The sequence below is a fragment of the Gopherus evgoodei genome, chromosome 7 (genome assembly GCF_007399415.2).
Source record: "Gopherus evgoodei ecotype Sinaloan lineage chromosome 7, rGopEvg1_v1.p, whole genome shotgun sequence".
NCBI lineage: Eukaryota > Metazoa > Chordata > Testudines > Testudinidae > Gopherus > Gopherus evgoodei.
The window spans coordinates 104,404,781-104,432,615 of NC_044328.1; the positions used below are offsets into that span (position 1 = coordinate 104,404,781).

A 27,835-nucleotide genomic window follows, 5' to 3' on the forward strand; every position below is an offset into this window, starting at 1 on the left:
TACTTTCTATGCAGCTGTTTGTGTTATTAACTAGATATTCCATGGCAGTGCTGAGTTAAATGCTTTCAATGGTATGTTTAGCTAAACTACTGACTGTTCATTGGCTTGGATTTACAGTAGTATTATAAACATATTGCTACTATTGACATTTTGCACTTATAGAAAGTCATTAGTCACTGAGCTTTGATACTTATATACTGCAGTTTTACCCACAAATAAACAATGTAACACATGTACCAGTTAATTCCCTCTGTGATATAATTTAGATATATTGTTACTTGCTGGTTTTGCAGCATATACAATATTCATTATTATTGCTAATTGGTTTATGATGAGCTGAAAATAGTTTTTGCCAATTTCAGGGAATGAAATGAGACAAAAGTAAGGAAGGATTTGGATGACTATGATTGACTTTGTTTCAGAAATTCAATAATTCACTTCTTTTTTAGTACAGAATTTAAACTGCATTGTGACAGTTCACATGCTATTTTCTGTACTACAGGATATTTGGTGAATTTTGTAACTACTATATTTCTAAATCTTGGTCCCCTTGAATGGATTTAATCTACATGAATGGATTTAATATCTAAGGGTAAATCTAAATTATTTTGACAGCCTCTGAAAAATGTAATTAAATTATCTCTGGTCAAACAGAAACATTATTATCCTCTGAATTACTTCTGAATCTGAGAATTCAGAATTCACACTTCTGCAAATAAATTTAGACAAATTCAGCATGAATATGGCACAAATGTTTTGTATCATAGACATCTATACATCTTCATTAATACTTATTCTTCTGAAAGTAAGTTTTTTCACAGTTGATATAGTCTGTGGCAAATTGCCGGCACTATTATGATGGGTCCCAAGCTTTCTCCTCTGGTGGGGGGTTCAGGGTGCCTTTTCTCACCCCTGAACTGGGATATCAACTGTCCCACTAGTGTCCCAGAAAAGGGAATTGGAGAGGGAAGGACCTGGGCCCACCCTCTACTCCGGATCCCAGCCCAGGGGCCCTAGGGCTAGCAGCAAACCACTTAAACTAGCAATTCCTTCCCCTGGGGTACTTCCCTCTCTGGCCCTTCAGCTTGTGGGGCTTCCTGCCTTCTCTCCGCTTGGGCCAAGTTTCTCCCAACCCCTTGTGTCTGTAGAGTCCCTCTGCTCTGCACATGCCGGGTTTCCCTTTACCTAGTGTCTTGGTCTTCTGGACCGCCTCAGCACTTCTCCAAACTGCTCTCCTCCAAACTGTTCTTCTCTCCGACACCAAACCATTCTGCTTCAACTCCTTCAAACTGCTCTCATCCAAACTTCTCTCTGCTCCAACACCAATCCACTGTGCTTCAACTCCTCCAACTGTCTGATTGAAGCAGGGGGTGGGGTTATCAGGTGACTGGCTTCAGGTGCTCTAATTAATCTGTAGCAGCCTCTCTTCCCTCTACAGGGAATAAGGCTCTCATCATCCTGGGGCTTACATATCTCCCATCTATCACTCTCCTGCTGCCCTCTGGCCATGCTATATCACAGGTCCAATTGATTGATTGTAGAAGTTACAGTACAGCCTTTTAAAATTCCATTCATTCTGTTTCTAAGAAAAGATATGCAGTCCCTGGATCTCTGTTATAGGCATATCAACACCATTAGATGTAATGGAAGACACCAAAGCCTTGCAGCAAAAAAAGTTGTGAATATTCTTATCATTGGTCATTTTTGATTTACCTTTAAATAATGCAACTAAGCAGACTAAGGGTCTGGTTAACAAAATTCTTTGTGTGCTTCTTGTATTATTTATTAATTAATTATTATTATTATTGTTGAAATTATGTAGGAAAGATTGAGTTGTTGAAATAATAAGAGCACCCATCAACCGACACTGAGGGAAAATATTTAGTCACCCTTGCTGCTCTTACTTCCTTACCAACAGGATAGTCTTTCCCAAGATTATTAAACACATTAATAATAATAACACAGATACTGACTCCATAGGACTGTTGAAGCACATAACTCAGCTGCTCACATGCACCGAGATAGTATCATTCGTATAAATACCTTATAGCACTTTTCAGTTACTACACTCAAATCAAATAATGTTCAGCAATTTAAAGCTTGATTTCAAACTCAGGCTACAGTATGCCAAATAATTTTAAAGACATGCAAGCTTTCTTAAATGTGTGCAGAGAAGATCCCACATACTGGGGAATGATGAAAATTTACTTATGAAGGATTAGTAAATCTTTCGGTACAAGACTAAGGTCAGCAGACATTTTGGCAGCCAAGTTTTGAAAAAAGTAAAAACCACAATTTTTTTTAAAGGTAAGAGAAGTGGCACAAAAACCAAGAAAAAGAGAACTATACTAATCCTAACAAGAGATGAAAAGAAACATGCATATTAATCTGGATAGCCTTTACAAGGGCACATATATAGAGACAATGGCAAAGATCTAGATCATAGTTAGAGAGACTGCAATAAAAAGGAACAGTTGCCACACTGTTGTAGCTCAAATATTAAATCTGAGGGCTGGTCTACACTAGTGGGGGGGGGGATCGATCTAAGATATGCAACTTCAGCTATGTGAGTAGCGTAGCTGAAGTCGAAGTATCTTAGATCAAGTTACCTACCGTCCTCCCAGCACGGGATCGATGACCGCGGCTCCCCCTGTCGACTCCGCTACCGCCGTTTGCATTGGTGGAGTTCCGGAGTCGACAGGAGCGCGTTCGGGGATCGATATATCACGTCTAGATGAGACGCGATATATCAATCCCCGAGAAATTGATTGCTACCCGCCGATACGGCTGGGTAGTGAAGACGTACCCTGAGAGACCAGCATTATTTCCTATTCTAAGCATACTATGGCAGTAACTTCAGTATATCAGACAATACAGTGTGATAGGTGTTGTTAAATACTGATTTTCTAATGGAGACCAATATTTTTTACTATTTTATTGTTTGTATTATAGTAGTGCCCACAGGCCTCATTCAGGAATGGACTTATTGATCAGGCACCACTATATAAAAACATTTCTTGTGTTGCACTAATTACAATAGCTTAGTAAGCAAAGCTCTTCAGGGCAGAGACCATCTTTTTGTTATGTACAGTATTTGTATTGTATCAAGCACAACTGGACCCCGATCCATGACAGTGGCTCCTAGGAACTACTGCAATATAAATAATGAATGAATGAAAAAGAAAATATCATTTTACTCTGCTACAACAAGAGCAACTGGCATAGTTAATTTATTAAACATTATGGGTTGGAGTCACTCCTAGGGGAGGGCTGGTGCAGGGCCGCCCAGAGGATTCAGGGGGCCTGGGGCAAAGCATTTTTGGGGGCCCTTACATAAAAAAGTTGCAATACTGTAGAATACTATATTTTCATGGGGGCCCCTCTGTTTGCATCTGGGCTTTATAGGCGTCTCGATGGAGGAAGCTAAAGATCACTGCATCACCAGGCTACCTGGGTTTCTCTCTAGGCTGCCTGGGTTTCTCCCTAGCCAGCACTTGTTTTGAGTTGCACTGGCTCCCTACAGTTGCTCCAGTAAAGAAGACATCTGGCAGATTTACAGCTACTGGTGGCTGCAGATCTTGGTTTACACCAATAGAAGACAGCATGTACCAGGTTGGGGTGACTCTAGCCCATGTGTAATGTTCAATCTGCTGGCACATTCTTTTAAAAAACATATTCTAACACAAGACCATCTGAGATTTCATATTTGCAGTCAAAGTCCATTATAGCAACCAGAAATGTAAGTTACTCATGAAAATGTTTTAATACATATAGCATTTACTATTTTTTTCTTCTATCTCTCTCCCATTTAAGAAATTCATTAAACAGTAAAGAGAAAGGCACAGAGATAGTATCTATTTACTGAACATCTGACGTGTGTGCACTGATTGTGGGATGAGGTAGCTATCTTTTTTGCCATTTTCTCATCTTTGTGGAGTGCACTAAATTAGGGGCTGCTACTTGAGGATACTGGTATTAAATTGACCAGTCATCCAGTGAGTGGGATTTTTCCTATAAAAATCATATTACCTCAGTCACATGTGGCTTGCCTCGCAGCTCTGTTCAGCTTACAACAAGTGAGATTGCTATACATCCCTGCACAAAAGCTTCACACTAGACTAGCTGGGTATCGTAATACAGTCAAATGTAAAGAAGAAAGGCTGGTCTTGTGGCTAAATCATAGGAACAGCACTCAGAAATCCTGGGTCTAGTTCCAGATTGGGCATTTTGTCAGTGTCCACAGTCTGATTTTGAGGGGTGGAGGATATGTTGTAATTCAGCCTCCATTTTGAGTGTAGTCTTTCACTCTATATGCTTGTTATGTTGGCATCATCCCCCTTGTTTTTTGGGGTTTTTTTTGGGAGGTGGGGAGGAAGGTAGATGGGCTGGTTCCTAGGTGTCTGATCTTGAATGAAATCAACAATTAAATAGCCTTACGGTGGCAGGATAATGGGAGTTACCAACCCTTTGCCCAGCAGAGCACCCAAAGGGTTGGAAAATGGAAATACTCTAGGGCAAGGATAGAAGGAGAAAAGGTGTCAGACTGCTTTAAAAAAGACACACTCACTGTCAAGGGGGGTGGTGTCGTCACACTATTACCAGAATGAGAAGACTGGGCAGGAGGAGCCTGGACCAAGACCCAAAAGACTTTCACAAGTGGTGAGGGAAATGGAGGGAGGGAATTGTGTACAGGTGTTTGTTGTTTTCCACAGATCTGTAAAACTCTTGTGCTTTCTCCTGGCAAAGTCTGCATTTGTTTAACAAGCTTTTCTGCAAAGACTGAATGTTCCTTGCTGTAAATGTCATGTGGTCCCTGAAGGGTTAAACTGTAAATCAGAGCGCCCATGGGGGGCACCTCTGGGGACAACATGCATAAGCTACTGAGGAGACTTGCAGGGTTCAGAACTGGTCTTGAGGCTAGCACAGTTGGACCATGGAGTCCTATATCCCAAAGAAGGGGTACCAGAGAGGGAGTCTGCACCCCAGGAATCTGTCTGAGAGGCTGCACTTAGAGACAGCGTCTGGATGCTGCCCAGACCAGGCAGTTTGGAAGCTTGTGGAATCCAAAGGCTGGGTACAACACAGCAGCCTGATGATGGTCCACAAGGGGGAACTCAGCCAGGACTGTAACACAGTTCTACCACAGACTCCCTTTCAACTTTGGGCAAAACACAGACAAATATTCAAAAGGGGCCACTGATTTAGTGTGCCAACTCGAGACACATATGGTTGGATTTTCAGAGGTGCTGAGCATTGACCCCAAATGGAGTTTAAAGATTTCATCTTCATGCAGGAAGTGTAGGCTGTGATGGGGTTTTTGTTTCCATTTCCTGGTTGTACAAGAACCATGAAAAATAAACCTGTAACCACAGAGAGGTTTCTTTCTACCCTCTAAATCTGGCTCTTCTGCAAAGTTTCTCTCCAGCTGCCCTATACCCTGGTCCTGCCACACTTGCCCTTGTGCCAGCATATTAAACTTTCATATTAACCAGCCATGTTTATTTGTAAAACATACTTTGCAATATACTTAATGAAAACAATTAAAGCAGGGCCAAAACCAGAGACCCTTGCTAAGTTTTTAAATAGTCTTACTCATGAAAGCTCTCCCTAATTTCAACAAGAGCCTTTAAAAATAAACAGGACCTTATTCTTTTTTCTTATACAGAAAAATTTAAGACTGAGATGTAGGCACAGGCCAAAGTACAGTTTTGGTGTAAGTGGGAACAATTCCCATTAACTTCAATGGCAACTACATCTGCTTATATCAAGACTGAATTTGTTCTACAGGGTCTGCAGCATTTTCTTATAATTTTTAATTAAGATTATACTGTTGATAGTTCTGGTTATATCTGAAATGTACAGCCTTTTGATTATATTTCAATATTAAGTTATATTATCTTTTTCTCTTTCTATTCTATTATCTTTTGCTCCTCCATTATTCCATGCAGTACATATTTGGACTATTAGAACTGTGAATATGAATACTTTAAATAAGTTCACATAGTACTTTTTTATTTACTGAGAAAGAGCTAACAGGAGAAGGGGGTTAAAATGTTCTCTTGGTAAAGTATCTAAAAGGACATTTATCCAAATATCTAGATATCTGTTTAATGTAGACAGAAAGAAAGAGATCAAAAAGGGACAGATTTTAGTTGCTTATCTAGAACAGGATGCATTTAAACTAAATAGTTGTTTAATAGCATCTCTCCAATACGGGATCTCTTACTTAGGCCTTGGCTTATTTTACACTGAAGAGGAATTCTGTCCCACATCAAAGACCTCTGTTAAAGAAAAAAAAATAAATTCCTTTAAAAAAAATTTGGCTGAAGAAATAATTTTCAATTTAGGAGCAGGTGACAGTAAGATATCTCCCAAGGGCAGAGTATTTAGACTTTACATAGAACTAAACAACTCTGTTATGATGAAAGTCGGACATTCCTCAGCACTGGGATCTAATGAAAAGTCAACATTTTATGCAGTTTTGAAGCTGACAATTTAACAGTTTTACATGATCCTTTGAACATTTATCATCAGTTTCTTAAATCTAGACAAGAGGAATAGTTACATAAAGCTAACAATATTTGCATATACTAAAAAACTGCACAAGTTCTTTAAGAAAGCAAATGTGTATTTAACTATTTTGTATCTCTGTGGAAAAAAACTGTCAGTATTATGGATTCCCATACACAGGAAATCAAATGTTAAAAAAGAAGAATAAATGATTCTCGTGTTAGGCACTATATGCTCTCTCTCTTTCTCTGGAATATATGTTGATAACTGCCACCAATCCTAAAGTCTATTATGTACATGATTGACGTCTATGCAGACAAGGGAACCAAGGTCAGGATAACCAGTATAAATTATGGTGGCCCAATCTTTCAAAAACTTCTTAGTCACTCTGAGTAGGAGGGGAAGAGGTGGAGGTGGTAAGATTCAGCCCCAACCTGCAAGTGCAGAATTTCAGTTTTGGAAACAATGGATTTGAGGTGATGGCGACACATCAGTGAGGAAAGGTCTGTAAACACTTTGAGATAAGACAGATGAGAATGGGGAGAATGTGGAGGTACATTTGGGAATCATTTGTATAAAGTTAATAGTTGAAACTATGGGAGTGGCTTTGGTCACCAGCAACTGTACAGAGGGAGAAGAAGAAAAGACTGAGGATACAGCATTAAGATTAATGATGAAATAGGGCCAAAGAGGAGGATCAAGAGTCACTAGAGAACACAGTGAAGGAAATACTGCGAGACTGGATGAGAACGAAGAGAGAAAAGGAGTTGCAGAACCTAACAGAAGAGAGGAAGCGGACGCAGGCAAATAAAAAAAAATGAGGATTAAGTGTCACTTTAGATTACCTAGCCAGGGGTCATTACTAAGTAGAACTGTGCAAATAATGGAAAATTACTAACTGAATACATTATTCAAAAATGTAGAATTTGTCAAAAAATTATCCAATTAATATTATTTACCTGACTCTTATTAGTAACCTGGGGCAGGATGGCTTTGGTGGAATGTAGAATAGAAGCCAGATTGGAGGGAATTAAGATCAGAGTTTATGTTGGTAGAGAGCACACTTGAGGATTTTTTAGATAAAGTGGGACCCAAAGAGTCAAGGGGGTTGAGGGAAGGTTTTTTGAAGATGGAAGATACAATGCAAACAGACTATGGGCTTGTAACACATGAAACAAAGGAAGCCTTCATACTTCAGCACTGTGCTTTAAATATTGTACAGGTATACAATGGCATGGCACTTAGTTAAAACAGATAGAAAAATTACTTCAAGAGAGTTTTAGAAATATATGCTAATTCACCAACTGATATTCCTGCTGCTCCTCATGCATTTTGTTTTTAATACTCCTTTGATTGAGAACATTAATTTAATGTATGACTCATTGCATACAAGAAGCCAGCTTTCCACAAGCCTGTTTGCAAAACATTATTTCCAGAAGTGTAGCTTGCTGTCATTAAGCATATTTAAATGTTTGTGCCTAGATCATGAATTCATGAATGTGTAATTCACTTCCCTTTTCTAAGCATTCGTTATTTTAGAGTTCTGCTTCTGTGAGAAAAAACATATCTGTATAGAGATTTACCGGTATACCATTTAATTAGTATAGAAAAAAACTAAAACTTCTGGAAATACACAATGGTAGTTCAAGCTTGCCTGAATGTCAGCATGATGACCACACCTGGTACCTAGAAAGCCTACATCTAATGGGTAGTGAAATATAGATTACAGAAATGGATTCCTTATAGCAAAAGTAGAATGACAATACATATGTGAGATATAATTCCTTTACACTAAGTGTCCTATTTACTGTTTATTTCCCATCAAATAAATTTATTAGAGACTCTTTATGGAGTAACTGAGAAAGTATTTACATGCACCAGTCAACTGTGGAACAATTCTATCAGGTGAAGTATCTTTTCATGTGTACCCTGAACCATTTATTCATTGTTAGCTTTTTTTTTTGAAGGTTGCCCAATTTAAAAAAAAATATTTAAAAATATCACACATTTTAAATGTATTTATCTGCAATTAACATTTAGTTTACTTCTCCCTGTTCCCCTCCCCAAATAGCTGAATGCTATATAATTAATACTTCTGACCCAAGAATAAAGCAAATTATTGTTTTCTGGTAACTAAAGGGGTAAGATACAACTAAAAAGAAATAAAAGTAATGTTTCATTAGCACACACAAGAGTTAAGATGTATACATGCTGAAATGATGTTTTAGCTTCATATAAAAATCATAATTGGAGCTCAAAGTCCAAAATTTACCTAAGTACATTATTAAGTTCTCACAGCACCTTCAAGCCACCGTGGGTTAAGTAGGAATGCACTCAGTACTTAACTGAATTGAGTTGTTAATTCACTGCAACTTGAGGCCAGTTTCCAGTGCATTTAAAAGGATAAAATAAAGGGTTCCCAAAGTTAAAAGGCCTGCAGTTTGGTGATGGGCCTCAGGTTCATGAGATACGGTGAGGCCTTCGTGGGCCAGGGTCAAATCTTGTGGCCATTACAAGTCAAGGTCCCAACATTTCTGCATTCTCTGTCCCCCTCACAGGAGAGAGGGTGCTTGGACTCATAGAGAGCTGAGTCCAGTGGGGAAGGCTAAGAAGAACATACCCCGAGTTATGGGTTACATGGTAAGGAGCCCTGTAATCCCTGCACTGAAACCAATTAAATGCCTGGCACAGGAGAGTATGGGTAAGTAGTGCCCCTAAAGTTTAAAAAAAGTTACAGCCTGCCGCTTAATTCCATGCACGTGTCTGTCCTCAATTTGCTGCTGTGTCTGCATCAAATGGCTCCGGCTAGGAATGTCAAACTTTGTTTTGCAGATCTCATTGAAAAAGTCTGCTTGAAGAAAACTTTGAAGAAAATCAGTTCAGTCACTTTAAAGTTGAGTGTTACAAACTAAGATTTTGTGCATAACTTTTCTTGTAATTTTCTAGCTCTTTTAAAATACATGTATTAAGGATTCACTACCGCATTACCAAAACCAGCAGGCTGAAAGTGTATCTACAGACCAAGGAACTTATAAGAGCTTTAGGCCAAAAAGCTCTGTGTATTAAAGAATTTAAAGGATTAATTAAGGATTGGTCTATCTGCTGGGGTCAGGAACTGGGGAGCTCGATAGGCTTTGCAGAGGAGAGAGTTATTGGGCTATGGAGCCTTTAGTGTAGATATTTTACTAAAGTGTTTTAAACAGGTTGATTTACATAATATATTTCAGCATAGGGATAGTTCCAAAGTTTAGGTGTAAACTGAATAGTTCAGTTTCAAACAACTTTCAAACTCTACAAACTGATTGCACTGGATCATGGTATACACAAATTCTGTGAGCAAAGCATTTCTTTTTTTCATATTTCTTTTTCAAAAACAAGAAAGTTTAAAACCAAACCAAATAAATTAATCCAGTGTTAAGGTTCAGAAATCAAGTCCTCAAAAGTCAGGAAATTCCCAGCATGCTTAAAATTAATCTGATAGCAGTAACTTGACCACACTATCAGTATGTCACATTTTGCAGTTTTATTTTCCTTGTTAAGTGAAAACCCAAATTAACATTGTCTGTTACTAATGTATACCATAAAATAAGTAGGATGTGCTCTGTGTCTAAATTAATGTTGTCAAAGCAATCTTAGCTTTCAGAAATTCCCAGTTTTTGAGATTTAAACTTCACATGCCATTAGCATAAGTTCATTATTTTTAGTGATGTATGTTTTTATTTATATTGTACAACACATACATGTGGCTTTATGCATTTAGGCTATGGTCTTGAACTACTAAAGTCAATGGGAGTTTTGCCATTGACTTCCATGAGCATATAATCAAACATTTAAGGAGCTGAAAGTAATCACTGAACCTTGCTGAAGATATGCTGTTATTCTCTCATCCTCTGAAAAGGGTGGCTACCTCTAGCTGTGCATGTTTTCCCCCTTTTATGTTGCAGAACCCCACAAAGGAGCAGGTATGTCCAAATTCAGTAGAATTAACAGAGTATCCCATTAATTCCTATATTACCATGTGAAACAGAAATAGCTGAAAGAAAAATTTAGAGTTTAAGTTATAATTAACTTTGCTAAAGCAGCATGTATTTTGAGTCTCCTTAGGTATTCAGTCAATAGATATAACCATCATCAAAATAAAGGGTGGACACTGTAATGTAATGTAAATTACTTTTAATGTAAATTATTTGGTTTTGTAAAGTTACATGGAGGAGATTCACATTAATTAATTAATTGTGTAATGCACAGTAATGTTGTTTCTATACATTACATTTTTATTTTGTTTCTTGTATTGTATGATTTTGCCTTGTAAACAGTGGCCATATGTGCTATATTTATAATTGTCTTTGTTTTAAAAGACTCTTTTATAATTAAATGTATTCTATGTTTGATCATATTTAAAAGGCATATTACACACAAGAGGATCAAGAGATTACAGGGGCTGATCTAACCACATTAAGTGCGTATGCAGAGAATCATTTTAACCAGACTCCAAAACATAACAAAAACCTTGTCTCATTCCAAGACAAGCCTGGATGGACTGAACTACTGATTATAAACTAGATTGTCCCTCAGAATTTCAAATCATATATATCTTACAGATATGCTCTGAACAGACAAAGTATTGAGGCATCTGCGAGAGGGTGACAGCAACAAATGTCCATGTGACAAAATCATGCAAACTTTCATTCATAATTTTGCAATGCATAAAGGTCAGGTATATACCACCATTGGGCTATACATATAAATTTATATAAGTATAATTTTAATCAAAATTTTACAATATGCAACATGTTTGGTATATTTTTTGCAACTACTCATCACAGAACTATCTTTCACATTATGCATGTTTTGTTTTAGCACAGTCATAAACGTATGTCCAATTCATGCTATTACCAGTTAGGAATAAAACCATTGTGCTTTCAAGTAAGAAAATTACTACGAAGTCTGTTCTGTATTTGTAAGCAAAAATGAGGCACCTTGACTGAAGAAGGAGAATTAAACTAGCCTGAGATATGGCTGAACGCTGGCCATGTGTTTCTGAAGAGGGTATCCGCAAAACCCTCCTCACAGATTCTTTATAGCCAGATCTGTAGACATATAAATGTGAAAATCAATACATAATCTGGTCAAGAATTTGCTGCTATACAGCACATGGAAATCCATCCATTTTTTTAGCTTAATTATTTTTTTTTCTAAAGGGCAGCATTTGGTCTTTGAATAAAATATTTTAAAAGACACTCCCAGCCCCCAATTTATACTGAAAGCTTGTTCCATGTTTGAGATCTTGTATTTACTTTGTTCAAATATTTATGGGTGCGATGTATATACAGTATTGAACAAAACAGAAACCAGATTCATTCCTTAATGAGCGAGAAGGAATAGAGTTTGTATGGGAGTGGCTAAATATAGTGTTAAAAAATTGCCAGTTGTTCTTTAAACCAGCAACTCCAAGAAATTTTAAGTTTTCCCAGTTACTCAACAGAATAACAAAAACAAAAGAAAGTGGTATTAGTTTTTCTTCTATATTATTCAATTTTTAAGACAAAGGTTAGAATATTCAAAAATGTGTCTGAATTTATTCAGCTGTTCTCATAGTTTCATATTTCATGAGGGACTGCTACACTGTATACGTTCCTACATGAGTGGGTTAAAGCTGTCTCACAGGCTGGTTAAAGTATTAGTCCAGCATTTGAATGCTTGTTCAAATCCTCAATCATCATTTATTGACAAGCTGCTAAATTCAGATTGGCATCTCCATTTTTTTTAACACAAGCATGGCTGGTATTTTAAAGGCCAATACATGAACAGATTGAAAAGACTGAAAAGATATGGTGGATTCAATCTGTTTTCTAGTGGACAAATGACCACATCAAAACCACCATCACATCTGACACCCTCACTGGTCATCTCCGTAGAATGACTAAGTACTGAAAGGGCATAGAGATAAGCCTGACTACAGCAGCTTCATACATCACTTCAATCATCAGTGCCACATATTCAACTTAATTCTTTTGTAGAAGTTTGTCATCTTCAGGTGTATAAAGAACAGGTTAGAAAATAATATGGAAAATATTACAATATCATTAAATAAATTGATGATATACCTCAAGTGGAATATTGAGTTCAGTTCTGGTTACCTCACCTAAAAAAGATACAGCAGAAACAGAAGAGGTCCAGAGAGAGTCAACAAAAATGATCGGAAGCATGGAAAGACTTCCATATGAAAAGACTGTTTAGTTTACAGGAGATACGAATAAGAATGTCCTGGAAGAGGTATATAAAATGATGAATGTTATGAATTGTGGGTTCTTAACCTAGGGCTTGTGACCTCAAAGAACAGTTGCAAACAGGTTCCAGAGGGTTGTGAATATCCTCCTTTCCTTTATAGCTAAATTAAAGGAAATAAGGCAATGTGGGGGTCCTGAAACCTTTTTCTGTTATAACAAGGGGTCAAGGCATGGAAAATTTGAGAATCACTGGTTTAGAATGCTGTTATTTAATCTCTCTTTATAGAAGAACAAGGGCATATCCAATGAAATTGAAAGGCAACACATTTTGAACTGGTAAAAGGAAATACATGTAAACATCAGACTCTATATTAACATTCTTTCACAGTGCTATAACTGCAAGCCTGCCTAGCATTTCAACAACAGAGCCTCCCATTGGCTACGCACTCTGGTTGCTCATTCATCACATCATAGAAGAATTATAGAAGATTAGGGTTGGAAGAGACCTCAGGAGGTCATCTAGTCCAACCCCCTGCTCAAAGCAGGACCAACCCCACTAAATCATCCCAGCCAGGGCTTTGTCAAGCCAGGCCTTAAAAACCTCTAAGGATGGAGATTCCACCACCTCCCTAGGTAACCCATTCCAGTGCTTCACCACCCTCCTAGTGAATAGTTTTTCCTAATATCCAACCTAGACCTCCCCCACTGCATCTTGAAACCATTGCTCCTTGTTCTGTCATCTCCCACCACTGAGAGCAGCCGAGCTCCATCCTCTTTGGAACCCCCTTCAGGTAGTTAAAGGCTGCTATCAAATCCCCTTCTCTCGTCTCTTCTGCGGACTAAATAAGTGCAGTTCCCTCAGCCTGTCCTCACAAGTCATGTGCCCCAGCCCCCTAATCATTTTAGTTGATTACTGTACCTCCCTTCCTCTATGGTTTCCCAAAGTCATGCATATCCGACCACCAGTCTTTCTAGAACATTGTAATAAGCGTGATCACTCATAGGTTAAAACACAACCATAATACACCCATCCTAAAAGACTTCCATTGGCCATTGGCTTGCCAACTACAGAACCAGTTTCCCCTCTCTTGGTTTTCACACCTCAACTGCTAGAACAGGGCCTCATCCTCCCTGATTGAACTGACCTCGTTATCTCTAGCTTGCTTGCTAGCATATATATACCTGCCCCTGGATATTTCCACTACTGAGGAAGTGGGTATTCACCCACGAAAGCTCATGCTCCAAAACGTCTGTTAGTCTATAAGGTGCCACAGGATTCTTTGCTGCTTTTACAGATCCAGACTAACACGACTACCCCTCTGATAATTGGCCTCCAAATAATCCCTCATCCATTAAGAAATTGCTCTCATCTTCAAGAATTTTCATAGCTATGGTCCTACCAATTTCTCTCTAAACTCCCAATTACTCTGTCAGCTCAATCATCCTTTCAAACTCCCAATCTCTATCTTCCTGTTGGAAGTCAATTCTTTTCTACCACTGCACTAGCTGTCAGAAACAATGTATTCACTATCTAGCTATTTATATCATATTCATAACCTTGGTACCTCTCTCTACTTCATGGACATAATTGTTTTTGACATGCAGCTCAAAACCTACCTCTTCTTTGCAGTGTTCAACAATCATCCTGCTAGTTAGTTCCATGTACTGGCATGTGTTTCCATCAATTCATTACTCTTCCTATGTACTGCCCCTACTATGCAAACTAATTATAGTACTGACTTATATCACTTGTTGTTGTATCTGCTGTGCATTATGAAATACATTGTTTATGAAAGATATTTAGCAATATTACTCTATAGTTATTGTAAAAAGATAGTCCTTCCAATGAAGATTTAAGGCAGAGTGGCAGAAATGTGTGAGGAACCATGCACTGCTGTCAAATGTTCTGTATCTACCTTGTGGACAAATAAAGGACCTCAGTTTCAACAGTGATTACATTATCATCTATCCCAAGTATTATCTACTTTTGCACAGATTCTGCCACCCCTGCTCATACTGAGTGCTTCCTTACTCTGTGAATAACCTGGCTGCAATCAATAGGGATACTTGTGGAGTAAGTATGAGTGGAAGAAACTGACCCTTTTTAAAAAAAGGCTCTTTCTGTATATTTAATTTTCTATTTCTGTTTTGTATTTTACCAGTTTATGTGACATTTAAAGTGCCAATTCTCAATATAGCAATTTCAGATACCAAATTAAGTGGTATATCTACTGGATCCAAAGTAACAAAAATATTGCACATCACTTGTTTTCTTGAAGTACTTGGAGCAGACATACAAAAATAACAAAAGGACTGCCAAGCAAATCTACAATTCTAGTCTTATACCAGCTACAGCCCTCAAGAGACTTTAAAAGTATTTCTCAGCTGTCATTATGAAAACTAACATTTTAGTGCACCCAAAAAAAAGTAAAATAAAAATCTAGCCTGATATTGCAGACCGTTACTCACATGAGTGCACTCATGTAAGTCAGTAAGCTACTTGCCTACGTCAGAACTACATGTGTGATTAAGCATCTGCATAATGAAAACATATTATCTAATCAGAAATATTGATAAAAATTCAAATTAATTTGATAATGCTAGTGATCTAGTCAAGGGTTCTAGGTTCATACTTAATGCTTACTGATCTATGAAGTTGTATCAAAAACATTAACGTTTAAATAGATTGAACTGCCTTCAGAGCTGGGCACCCAGCCAGCAGACACCACTCTCTAGCTGCCCGGCTCTGAAGGCAGTGCTGTTGCCAGCAGCCATGCCTAAGTAAGGATGACAATACCACTACTTCCCTACAATAACCCTGTGACCCCCCTTTTGTGTCAGGACCTCAGTTTGAGAAATGCTGGTCTCTCCCATGAAATCTGTGGGCAAAAGTACACAAAAGACCAGATTTCACAGGGGAGACCAGATTTTCACGGTCCGTGAATTTGGTAGGGCCCTAGTAATAACCATGATTAATAACAACAGCAAATTAATGAGAATTATCTAAAATCTCATACACCTTTTATTTATTTTTTACTACTAAATTGGAAATGGAGAACATTAATAAAGTAGAAATAAGCCAGAAACCTTAAGGCTTCATCTAGGATAATTTTATCTTATATCTGAACAATACAAGAACATACAATAAAGAGATACTCTCAGGTTAAAAATAATATTAAAAAACAAACAAATTTATTTACCTGTGTTACTAATGTTGCCTTGGATTGTTATATTTGAAATAATTTTTAAATCTAACCTTTCAAGATTTATATTTGTTTAGTCTTTGCATTTCATTTAACAAACATAATAAAAATTGACTCAACATTTTCAGTACTGGTTCTTGGTTACAAGTATGTTTACTTTCAGGTTCTCATTCACTAGCACACCATTGCAATTTGTGGGTTGCAAATCTTGAAGGAAAATGTTTAAATCCAAACAAAAAATTGTTTACATTGAAATTTCCACTCTAACAATTTCATGAAAACATTCTGTTTTTGCTAAACCTTCTTGGTACAATATCTACACTCTGGGCCTAAACCTATATATCAGTGTCACTTTCAATAATATCTCATGAATGGAAATGTACTACAAAAACTGTTATATCAAGACAGTTCAGTTACACAACAGATCTAAAATGGCTTCAGCATATTTACTCTATCACATCATATGTGAGGCTGTGGTCTCTACAACAAAACCTTTACACACTGAAGTCATTATCTCTATGAAGTCTGCAACTGGCATTTAAAACTTATTGATGGCCTGGGTATTGGTGGCTCAGTAGGCAGCCCTCTTGCCTGAGGCCCACAAGGTCACAGGTTCACATTCTGCTTAGGAAAAAAGCTGGACATATTCCAGAATTGTGTGTGGGCTGTGCTAGACTCCTGGAGGGGCAGTCCTTAGGATAGTAAGTGAAACCCTGTCTGTTTTGCGCATATCAAGGTTCTCATGGTAATGCAGGAGGAAGAATGGGTAAGAAATGTAAGTTTAATATGCCTGGAGCAAATGAGTGTACTTGTTGAAGATCCTGCATTCAACTATGTAAGCACAGGATGGTAGAAGTATAACATAACCTCCACATTTTTGGACTTCTTAACAAATCATTTCTGACTTTGTATTAGGCATGTTTGCAAAAGACCTGTTCAAAGACACCATTAAACATGATCATCATTAACTGATTTCTTTATACTTTCTGGACTGACCTGAGTTTCAGTTTCACACTTTGGGTCTGTGAAAAATGTATGCATAATTTTGGTAAGTAGGAAGTTTAATCAAGAAATTTTTAAGATGGTAAAAACTTGTCACATGCTGCAATCTGTCTGATGACATTACAATATGCATCAAGGAAAAATCTTCATCAAATATTTAAATTAGTACTGGCAACTGATTTAGAAAACAATATGAAATTAAGATGCAACCTGCTCTGGTGTTAATCTTTGAAGTGTGGTTATCCCAGATGTCTCTCTCCTCCTCCTCTCTATGGACAGGTAAAGATGGAACTCTTGAAGGAACTGGGGATCACACTCTAGGCAAAGGTTGGACAGGTGATCAATGTACAGCGTGAGATTTGCCATGGCTATGTGCCTCCAACAGTGACTGGATCATCTAGTTTAAAAAGACAACACATTCAAAATTGTAATATAAGGGAAAAACAAGTATGAGGGAGAAATAGTGTATTTGAACAACCAGAAATATATTTGGATGACTAAATTTGTCATATTGTAATTAGCCCATTTCATTCAGTTGTTCTTGTCATCTTTAGTTTCCTGCTTGCATCTCTTCAACGACATCTGATGCAACTCTACAAAACTGGCATGCATCACCAGTACTATGAAAAATCAGGGCCTGATTCATTGAGTTAAATGGGCTTTGCATCAGGCCTTTAGTAAATAAAATGAGATTTCACTCAGCAATGCCCAAGAAGGCAACTCTAAATCCACTCTCATAAAAGTGCAAACATTGCTTCTGTCGGCTGACTACTCTAACTCTGGTATAGTAAATAACTGCCTTTTTTTTTTTTAACATGGAAAACCCAAATAACCATTAATAACCTGGATCCTTAGGTTTAGCTTTGGCCTATGTACATTTTCTAGATGGAAAAACTGACTATGATGTATTTAAGCAACAGTTCTTGCACAATTAAAAGGGATCATGAATGACCAGCATCACAAAATCTTTAGGTTATCACCAAATTCCTGTGTAAGTGATAAGATTCACAAAAAAAACCAAAAAAAAAACCAATAAAAAAACCCCTTAGTACTTATATTTTAGAAAAAAAGAACTTAATATAATCCTGCTGCAAATCAGCAAATGTTCTAAGGTAAAACAAATTCATTTTGTCTCTAATATATAACAAAAAGCTGTTTCATAGAGGAGCGAAGGATATCCTCTTAACCTGTGATAACAAATTTGTTTGTTTTTTTCTCTTCTTAGTAAGAAAGCAATTAGATTTTCCCAATAAAAATATCCTTGTGCATATATAAACACTACTGGTAATCACGTAATTACCTTACCCAATCAAATTAAATTGCTGTCAGTTGAGTTCCCACCGCTGATTAACTTTAGTATACTTTAAATCTAAATGAAGTCTTTGGTAAAGTGCACTTAGCCATTTACAAAGGTGTCTCTATGATTCTACAAGGCATAACAGCAATATATTATTTGCCATAATCATCCAATGTTCAATGTCAAGGATAGCTCATACTGAACCCCTTTTAGAAAACCTTAAAGAAACACAGAATTAAACTATGTTGCTTATTTTTGTGTTCTTTGCCATAACTTCTAAATGTAATAGTAACCTTCGACCCCCACACATTAAACACTGTAATTATGTAATTAAAACTAATTATGTAATTTATCTTGCATTTTTGTATCTTACAGGAGGCAGGTCAATTACTTCACTCATTGACCTTAGAGGATTTCACAATTTGAAGCATAACAACAAGGGTTTAAATTAATCTTAAAGTACAAGTGGAAAAGAACAGTAGATCTGCAAAACTTATAAAATAAATATTATGGAAGAAGCACTCACAAATCTTATTCTTTATATTTTGTAAAATAAATCTCTTGATGATTATTCCATTCCTTTATGTATCTTCTATAATTAGAAATATTAACATATTATTTATGGACAAATCTTACATACAGTACCTGTCAACTGTAATTGCCTAGGGCCAAACTATGTAAGTTTTTTTCCCCCATATTTCCCTTTCTTCTAATCTGTCCTGATTTCCTCTCTTCTCATACTCTCTTCTCTCCCTACCATTTACCTTTAGTCTGCTCTGCATTTCTTTCTCTTCTCTCTTTTCCACATATACTCTCATGCCTTTTTCTTTTCCTTTTTGTCTTCTTTCTTCTAACTTCTGTATCCCATCATCATCAGCAAAACCTGTTAGTACTTTAAATAGTCTCTCAGTTCAGTAGCTGTTGGTACTATTGGTCTGTTCTCATCCCCACCCCCAGTGCTGAATTGGCATTTCAGAAGATGGTGTTTCACATCAGCTAATGACCACTCTGCACCTTTAAGGGGCGGGGGGTGGGATTTGGCTGGATAGCTGAATGAAGGGAACTGTGCTTTATGGCTTGGGGGGGAGAAGATAAAAACTGCTGCAAAATGGTCAGTGTGGTTGCTGACTCATCCCCTGGGAATGAGGGGCTTAAAAGGGGCAGCCCTGTATCTTAACCCTCCCTTTTGCATGGAGCAGGCTGAGGCGGTACCCACCCTCCCTCCTGTTTAGGTGGTAAAATATCAGGTTTGATCTTGACCCCATGTGGGCATTATGCTAGCCGCTGCTCTGTTGAGGGGGGATGGGAAGGAATTTTTCCCTTGCTATCATATTGGCCTAGGTGGAGTTGGGTTTTTTTTTTGCCTTCCCCACAGTGGGTTCAGATGGGCTCTGTTCATGCATGGCATGATAGGAGGTAGGCAATATGTCACAACTCATTATTTGAGTGTAGGGCAGATGTCCAGTGCATGTACTCCATAGGAAAAGGCAACCAGTGACCGGATAAATGGCTTGGAAAAGGACTTAAAAGAGGTGTTTGGTAAAGGAGCAAATAGGGGGTGGCTGGGGACTCCTATGGCAGGGAGTCAACCCCCACTATTAGCGCCTACCTTAACTCTCCTATGAAGGTGGATGGTAAGGTCCCAGCAATGGATTTGCTGGAGGTACTTGGATGGAAAAAGAGAGGAAGCCGGTGGAAGATCCTGGGTATGATAAGGTCCCAGCAATGGATTTGTTGGAAGGACCTGGATGGAAAAACAGGGGGAGCTGGTAAAAGCCCCCCAGGTAATTATGGAGTAAACATTGGGGTCACCTGCACTGTACACTTTTATCTGACGGGTAGTCCCAGACATCTAATAATAAAGTTGCAGCCTGATTAAACCCATGTCAAATGTCTCCTGTCCCTCTTTTGGTATAGCCAGACAATGGTTGGAGTGGCTTCTGGCGGTAATGAGTCAGCAACAGGAAGGAGTAGTGGATTAGAGGCAATCACAGTGAAAGCAAGAAAACATGGTACAGTTTTAAAGTGGCCCTTGCAAATGTACCATATTTGGTACAACCAAAATACACACTACTAAATTATTCAGTGTGTCATTTCTTTAATACTATTTTTAACCTTTATTTGAGAAGTACACACAGGTAAAGTTAAACACACAGCATTATAAGTATTTAAAAAAAATACATTTAAGGCACATACAGTAGCTCTTGATGAGGAAATTCCCATTTTTGTGGTATGGTAAAATGATCATCATCATAAATCAACCATTTTTAACTTTTCAGTAAACTAATTCCTATGTAATTTTGGTCAAAACTGTCTCTCAACAGAGAAAGCCCAATTGACAAAGTGAGCAGGCATGTATGCCTGTGTGCTCTAGCTCATTAAGGGCCAGACTGTGATTCCCTTACTCGTGGAATAGTACCTTACACCACCAGTGGTCTCTCTGAATTCAATAGAGTTAATTGTAGAGCAAAGCACTAAACAATCTGTCCCTAAGTTTGCTCTGTCTACATTTTGCTAAGTATGGGGATCAATTTATACTTTTACAGAAACGTTACTGGCAAATTCAAGGTAGCTGTAAGTCTTCACCATACGCCAAAAAGTAAAGAAAAGATGGCTAAAACTGATTTCTTTACAGAAACATCTTTGGGCATGCATCAGCTATATCAGACACACCATCTTCCTGTGTATTCTCACCTTAGAAGAGGCTGACCACAGTGAAAGAACTAATGAAGGCTGCGTACAGACAGGTTGGACGGATATCAGTTAACCTTTGACATAATAGGAACCAGGGTCAGTGAACTCAGAATAGAGAGTTATAATAGGAAAAAACAACTTAAGAAGATGGCAAACCTGACTGCAGCAGGAAATCATGCACTGTAGCTGATTTATATAATATTAAAGTACAATAAAACTTCTGGACAACAGATCAAAGGAGAATACATTTATATAGATATATAGATATAGATATATAGATATAGATATAGATATTCTACCCAGGGGAATTGAGGAGACTCAACCATTTTGAAAAAGAACATTAAAACTCTGATATAAATATATGTTGTCCCAGCTTAGAGAACCTCACATGGAAGAAAAAGAATTTGCACAAGTCCAAATATGGTTCTATTTAAAAATACTAGATTAGAGGAATTGGGACAGAATCCTACAAATAGCCAAATAACAGCAGGAGATCAGCTTCTAAAACAGCAGGATTCAGTTCTTTCCAGATGTGAGTGACATAATACAGGCAAAACAAAGGCACTTTTAGCTGATAGATGTATGCTTTGGAAAAATAAACTGATCTAGAACTTAGGGATTTCTCTAAAGCCAATATACATTTTGGAAGATTATGTTTTATATGGATAACACGGCATTGCATTTTTAAGATAGGAACAAAGAAGAAGAATCTCAATGTGGGATACATATGACTATATTCTGAAACTGCTGCATCAGAGGGATAAAGCCAAACACATTTGTGATACCTTGGCTGCTGCAGAAGCATGTCATCAGTCTTTTGCTGGACAATTCCCTATATATTAATTTGAATATATATGCAAATATTAGCCCAAAATGACTGAGTTATCTGGAATGAATCAGTAACAGAGTGTCTATATAACTTTTACTGATTATTCATGGATTTTGTACTATAGTATTCATGGCAATGAACATTTACAGTTTCTGCAGGGAACAATTTTGCGTTTGCAGAAAGATGAACTGGATAATCTTACAGCTCTTAGATACCACAATAAAAGGTGTTATATGAAAAAAGAAGATCAATAGACAGATCTTCTCTATTTCCAACTTCTCTATGATTCTATAAAATGTTACTTTTCTTATAAACTCCTATTTTTACTCACTCAGAACATTCTCAGAATGTTCCATTTGGGGGCTGAGATTCCTCATGCTTTGTCTCATGCCAAATGTAATATTTTTGGGAAAAGCTTGAAGAAAATCCATTTAGATGTTTTTGAGCTTAGGTAAGTGAGAAAATTCTGCTTACAAGTTTCAAATGGCTACCCCCACTCACAAATAACTCAAAAGTGGCTATATTAAAGTATTTTACAACTTGAAATAAATGTCTCTAGTTCTCAAGTAATAGATACTTAGGTAAATTTGGAAAAATTATCATTCCCTCCATAGGCAGAAGGATCCCAGGGATCCCAGCACAGGCCACAGCCACTTCTGCATCATCATCCACCCCTTCTCTGGTTGTCTGGAACACTGCAGGATGCAAGATTTCAAGAATAAATAAATAAATTTGTTAATCTCTAAAGTGCCACAAGTACTCATTTCTTTTTGCAAGATGAGAGGGTTGGTGGAAAAGCTACAGAGATAGCATCACCTGTGGTTCTGTTTAATCCTTCTTAGCATTAATCTACCCAATTTTCTTCTCCACAGTTTGGAAACCACCCTTAAGTAGTTCCCATGGTAAATGGATCCAACATGAGCCACGCTAAAAGGGGGCAGGAGCCACGCAGAGAAGAACCAAATCCCAGTGCAAAGGCATAGGTTATCTATGTAAATTGCAGGTTTAGAGCGTTGGAACTCTGGGCAGAGCCAGGAATAACAGTCAAGTGCTTAGTCTCTTGCTCCCTCCACTAGTTAATATGGCTTTCCTGTCAACTACAGTATTGAGTAGTTGCATAAATAAGTAGCCATCTTGTTTTCATCATTACAGGGAGTGTGACTACTTAAGTATGTGAATGTATTGTACATTTATAACATGTACGGTTCAAAGCAATTCTGTAAAAGCTGATTAAGACATTATACTCTGCTAAAAATTGGATGTTCTGTGAATGTTTGCTTTTTGGCCTTTTCCCAACCCTTTTCCCTACCAAGTGATGGAGGACAGCTGGAACGGACTAACATTCTAGAGGCAAGAGATTTTTTCCCTTTTACCCTTTTGAAGGTATTACTTGCACGTTATTACATTTACATAAAGGATTCTAATTTTTCCCATATATAGTATTGTTCTACAGTATGTGAATGCTCTATGGCCACCCCCTCCCTCAAAATGCAAAACTGAATTATGCTCACTGTCATTCAATTTTTTTCTAAACAAACAGCTGATGCAAATCCATTTTTGTTTGGTCTGCTTTATGCTGACAGCAATTAATTCTGCATGTAGCCTAAAACATAAAGACATAAAAGTATCACACATGCTTTTAATCTGCAAGCAAGTTATCCAATTATTTTAGGTAAACTTTAAGATCACAGCCATTCTTACCAACTTTCATATGATAGGTTATTTTCTTCTTAATGGCTTAAGACTCATATACTTAGCCATGAGGAATCTACTCTGAGTGCTGCTCATGTTTTACTTCCTGATCTTGAAATAATATATTGAATGTGCACACTTTGTTTATACGTATTAGTAAAAAGATACTAAAAGCATGCTGAGAAATAATGTTCCATGCCTTAGGACTAAAATAAGTTCTCCTTATAAATACAGCTTGTGTAAATCATGGACAAAGTTGACAAATTTCATGGATTAGTCATGGTGAAAATATCAGATTTCATGGTTTAAAACAGTTTAATAGGAAAGTCATATTAGAACTCCTGATTAACAAAACTTCTGCATATTTCTGAAGAATAAAATGTCTGTTAACTTTTTTACACTCGTGCAATGTCAGTTTAGTATAAGACATTCTCATCTATCATATGCATTCTAAGGCTCAGAAATCTACACTCAGTTACATTACGCATGATACAGTAGAATTTCAAAATTTCTATAACTCAAATTATAAGAAACGTTACATTAATGTTATTATGGTCCATTCCTCTACTCAATCAGCTTTTGTTGCCATTTAATGAGAAAATACTTAGTCATACAGGAAAGACATATCCCTCAGCATCAACACAATTACAGTAGGAAACACAAACTTAAAATTAAAATAGTTGATCTTGCAAAGTAATAGGTTATATCTAGTGTATTTCATTAAAGAAAGAGCTAAGGGGGGGGGGAAATCTCCTCCAGAAGTGCCACTTTAACAGAACATCTTGTTACTATGCTAAAGAAATAAAATTCATATAAGTGAAGCATCACTTGGAGTAAAGAAAATCAATCATTTTTTCATGTAAAACTTTTAAGTCCTTCCTGATGATGTAACTTAAAATGAGGCCTTATTTAACAGAGACGTTACATGAGAGCATGTGATTCAAACAAATTTGTTGACTGTATCATTATTTGGCCTGAAGCCTGCATCTCCTCTTTCTGGTGAGCCAGACAGACCACTTGTCATGTTTGCATATAAAGACAGCCAATTTGTCAGACATTTGCTTTAATCCTCTTTCTTTGTCTTCTTAACAATAACCTCCATATACATCATGATCATCAATATCATATATCTGACTGGAGAATGGAAATTCATTTGTGTCTACGTCTTATTTCCTTTGCATGCAATCCTCTAGGGTCTTATAGGATGTACTTAATAAGAACCACATTATTCTGCTAGAGGAAGTCCTTGAGCAGACTCTGAGAAGCAGTATGGCAAATTACTTTCAGAACACGGAAGGCCAGGTTGGAAATAAAAGCTGCAGTTATCTATAGTACTTTTTGCGGTTGACTTTCTAATAGAAAGTAAGAAAGGGGGGTTAAACTTCCAAGAAAGGATTTGTTGTCTCTTTGTGAAGGCTATGCTTATTTACTCCAAATACAATAATGCCTTAAACGTTCACTGTAATAAATTCAAACTACATTTTTCAGTTAAACTGCATGTTTTGAACACACAAAATAGAACTATTTTTTCCAAACATGTTTAAATACCTTTGTTACCACAAACCTAGGAGATCCAGGCTACGTCTACCCTTGGACCTACAGGTGTAATTCTCAGCTCACACAGACATGCTTGCACTCACTCTCATCGAGCTAGCATGCTGAAAATATTGATGTGGTCATAGTAGCATGGGAAGCGGCAACAAAGGCTAGCTACTCCAAGGACAAACCTCCTTGAACTCCATGGGAACAGGGCCGTAGCAACAAAGAACGTGGCCCCCTCTGAACATATGTCCAGGGCCCCTTACAATGCAGAAACTGGAATGCAGTATTTATTTTATACAATATACAGGGTTCATATTATGTATACATAGGCCTACAGTGTACATGTATTCCGTATTTACGCAAAGCGCTTCTTTCGAGCCTTGTTCTCTGCAAATTGGTTAATCAATGCATCATATCCAGAGATCTGGCAATCTTGTTTTCGACTGAGATAACTGCAAGCGCAGAAAGCCTGTCATCTGTCATGGTTGAGCGCAGGATATTCTTGATCAGTTTCACTCTGCTGAAGCTCCTTTCAGCACCAGCGACAGTAACTGGTGTGGTCAGAAGAATTCTGATGCAAATGCAAAGATTCGGATATATCTCCTGAAGGCTGTTCTTGTATATGTACGTTAAAAAATTGTTTGCCGTGACAAGTCCTCTCTCTTTCTCGATGACATAAATAAAATGATTCAATTCCATTATGAGTTCGTTGGCATCAATGTCTCCCATTTTTCTTTCAAAATTTTTGCTGTGATTCTCCAGTTCATTTTCTCTGTGACACTGTTTCAGGCTGTTAGCGTTGTACAGAAATCCAAACAACTTATACCACTCCATGAGTTGGTCAAATCACGACGAAACAGAAGATATGGCCTGATCAGTGAGAACAAGAACGAACTGCGATTTGAATTTTTCTTCGGCAGAAAGACAACTCGAATCATCAGCACATTCGTAATCAAACATTCTCTTCTTATGTCGCACCCTGGTTTCTGGAAACACCTGCTCAGTACCCATATGCTCTGCTATTTCACGTGCATTTGTGACCACAGAGTTATATCCTGTATTTCGATAGTCTTCCAAAAACTTTATTGCAGCACCGACTTCTGCCTGCAGTACGTCAATTGACATATCTGGTGACTGAATTAATTTGCTGGTTTTATTGACGTGAAATAGTATATCGTACAACGTGTACACAGTCAGAACAAAAGGCCACGTAGTAACATGGTCTAAAGCGCACCAGCTTCTGTTGCTGTATTGCCATCTTTCTTTTCGAGCGCATATTCTCGCAAAGATGACAAAGCATTGCACAATTCTTCAAGGTGATAACGCAATGGCTTCACAGCATCAATTCTCGACTCCCAACAAGTGTCCGATAACCCTTTAACAGATATTGGCATATGTTCTTGAAGTATATCCCAACGTGAAGGTGAAGAAGAAAAGATAACGCATATTCCGTTAATCAGACCGAAAAAGTCAACGGCATATTTCGATGACTTTGCCGCATCTGAGTTCACAAGATTCCAAGTGTGAGCTCCACATGGTACATACAAGGCACGGTCATTTATTTCTAGCATGCGGGCTTGAACTCCTTTATTCTTTCCTCTCATCTTTGCGCCGTTATCATAAGCTTGGCCTCTCATGTCAGCAATATCTATTCCTAAGTTGTTTGCCTTTTCAAGAAACTCTTCCAATAAGTCCTCGCCAGTTGTATCATGAACATTAAGAAAACCAACAAACGCTTCACGAATATTGACACCATCTTCACCGCTGCATTCAACAAAGCGTAACACCACAGACATCTGTTCTTCATGTGACATGTCGGGAGTACAGTCCAAAATAACTGAATAATATTTTGCTTTTTTAAGCTGCACTATGTTGGCCTCTTGAATGTTACTGGCAACAAGTTGAATCAGCTCGTTTTGGATCTGTGGACTGAGGTACTGAACATGTGTCTCTGCCTTCTTAATCCTCTGTAAAAGTTCGCTGAGGACAGTATCATACTTTGCAAGCAATTCAAACAGTCCCAAAAAGTTGCCATTCGAAGGATCGCTGAGCTTTTCATTACTTCCTCGAAATGCCAAGTTTCTTTCGGACAAGAAAATAACGACATCAACCATGCGTTTGACAACATTTCTCCAGAAATCTCTTTCTTTCAGAAAAGCCTGCAATTCAAGTTGGTCAATAGATGTACGGTTTACTATGCTTGACAGAAGGTCAAACCATTTCACCATACAGTCTTGATGACCTTTGCCTGTTTCATGCTGCTGAAGTCTTTTTGACAGTGCTTTCCATGCAGATGTTCCACGACGTAGCGGTATGTCGCCAGTGCCAAATAATTTACAACAAAAACAAAAAATGGCATCTTTCTGAACTGAGTACATTAACCATGAACGTCTTATTTTCTCGCCATTTGCTATGGTTCGATAGAAATGAGTACTTGTGAACCTCCGTCTTTCCTCGTTAAATGGAAATTCGTAACTTTCATTCTGCTGCGGTGGGCCATGTGCAACAATGTCACACACTTGCCTGTCCGATATTGTAGACGGCCAGTCTCCTGGATCATCAGTCAGTGGTTCAGATTCAGATACTTTTTTCCCGGCAGCAGCTGGAATATCTGTCACAATTTGTTTGGTAGAACAACTGGCTTCACCTTCGACCTCACTTGAAGCACTTCTGGATACTTCTGGATATGATTCGTCGCTGCTAGCGCTGTCCGTTTCATGTGCCTGTACCTGTACGTTGGATTGCAGCGCAAAATACGTTGACAACTTTGGAATTTTCTCAAGTTCCTTCTCGGCATCTTTTGCTGCCTTTCGTTTACTAGCTCCACTCTTATACA

The 27,835-nt window shown here is 37.8% G+C and overlaps 1 protein-coding gene across 5 annotated transcripts in view; it reads right to left on the reverse strand.

Moving 5' to 3' along the window:
• Nucleotides 1-27,835, reverse strand: part of ERC2 (ELKS/RAB6-interacting/CAST family member 2) — an 840,807-nt gene that overhangs the window by 55,344 nt on the left and 757,628 nt on the right. For all 5 annotated transcript variants that reach the window (XM_030570319.1, XM_030570317.1, XM_030570316.1 and 2 more), the window contains one exon: nucleotides 17,156-17,342. The gene's annotated coding sequence lies outside the window, so the exon portion shown is untranslated. The remainder of the gene's footprint in view (nucleotides 1-17,155; nucleotides 17,343-27,835) is intronic.